We start from the raw sequence: 1,910 nt of genomic DNA, 5'->3' as shown, positions 1-1,910 counted from the left end.
GGATTGCAGACAAGATTAATAAAATGGAATTAGGAATTCGAGGAGAAATTCAAAAATTGTCTCAAGAATTTAACGAATTTAAAGACAAAACCACCAAAGACTTAGACACACTGAAGCAAGAACTTACAGCCCTCAAAGATATGAAAAATACAGTAGAATCCCTCAGTAACAGAATGGAGCAAGCAGAAGAAAGGATTTCTGACATTGAAGATAAAGTCTTCGAACGCTCCCAATCTCTCAAAGAGGAAGAGAAATGGAGAGCAAAAACGGATCACTCACTCAGAGAACTCTCAGATAATTCGAAAAAAAGCAACTTAAGAATTATAGGAATTTCTGAGAACGATGAAGTGGCCTCCGAGGGCACAGAGGCCCTTCTGCATGAAATTATGAAAGAAAATTTTCCAGACATGCCTAGAGAATCTGAAATTCAGATAGCAGACAGCTTCAGAACCCCAGCACGATTCAACCCCAATAAGTCATCCCCCAGACATATCATAATTAGCTTCACTAAAGTTAACATGAAAGAGAAGATTCTCAAAGCAGCCCGGCAAAAGAAAACTATAACGTACAAAGGTAAGAATATTAGAATAACCGCAGATCTCTCTGCTGAAACTTTTCAAGCCAGAAGAGGCTGGTCATCAACTTTTAATCTCCTAAAGCAAAATAACTTTCAACATAGGATCTTGTATCCAGCTAAACTGAGTTTCACCTATGATGGAGAAATTAAATACTTCAATGACATTCATATGTTGAAAAAATTTGCCATAAGTAAACCAGCTCTTCAGGATGTTCTCAGACCTATCCTCCACAATGACCAACCCAATCCTATACCACAAAAGTAAACTGACTCAGAAACTTCGGATCAAACTCCAACTTCCACACTGGCGAAAGAATTAAAAATGTCCACTGGATCTTTGAAAAACTCGATACCCAAAATTCCACCAGACTTATCAATACTCTCCATCAATGTGAATGGCTTAAACTGTCCTCTAAAGAGGCATAGGTTAGCTGACTGGATACAAAAACTCAAGCCAGATATTTGTTGCATACAAGAGTCACATCTCAACTTAAAAGACAAATACAGACTCAGGGTTAAAGGATGGTCATCCATATTTCAGGCAAATGGTAATCAGAAAAAAGCAGGTGTTGCAATTTTATTTGCAGATACAGTAGGCTTTAAACCATCAAAAGTAAGGAAGGACAAGAAAGGTCACTTCATATTTGTTAAGGGTAATACTCAATATGATGAGATCTCAATTATTAATATCTATGCACCCAACCAGAATGCACCTCAATTTATAAGAGAAACTCTAACAGACATGAATAACTTGATTTCCTCCAGCTCCATAATCGTCAGAGATTTCAACACTCCCTTGGCAGTGTTGGATCGATCCTCCAGAAAGAAGCTGAGCAAAGAAATCTTAGATTTAAACCTAACCATCCAATATTTAGATTTAGCAGACATCTACAGAACATTTCATCCCAACAAAACTGAATACACATACTTCTCATCAGCCCACGGAACTTACTCCAAAATTGACCACATTTTAGGCACAAGTATAACCTCAGTAAATGTAAAGAAATAGAAATTATTCCATGCATCTTCTCGGACCATCATGGAATAAAACTTGAATTTTTTTTTTTTTTTTTTTGGAATAAAACTTGAATTCAGTAACAACAGGAATCTGCATACCCATACAAAAACATGGAAGTTAAATAAATTTATGCTGAATGATAGCTGGGTCAGAGATGAGATTAAGAAAGAAATCGCCAATTTTTTGGAACAAAACGACAATGAAGACACAAACGATCAGAACCTCTGGGACACTGCAAAGGCAGTTCTAAGAGGGAAATTTATAGCACTGCAAGCCTTCCTCAAGAGAACGGAAAGAGAGGAAGTTAACAACTTA

Source organism: Nycticebus coucang, chromosome 3, assembly GCF_027406575.1.
Source record: "Nycticebus coucang isolate mNycCou1 chromosome 3, mNycCou1.pri, whole genome shotgun sequence".
In the NCBI taxonomy this organism is placed as follows: domain Eukaryota; kingdom Metazoa; phylum Chordata; class Mammalia; order Primates; family Lorisidae; genus Nycticebus; species Nycticebus coucang.
The sequence above is the reverse complement of the archived record's forward strand: the minus strand, read 5'-3'. Positions refer to the sequence as shown.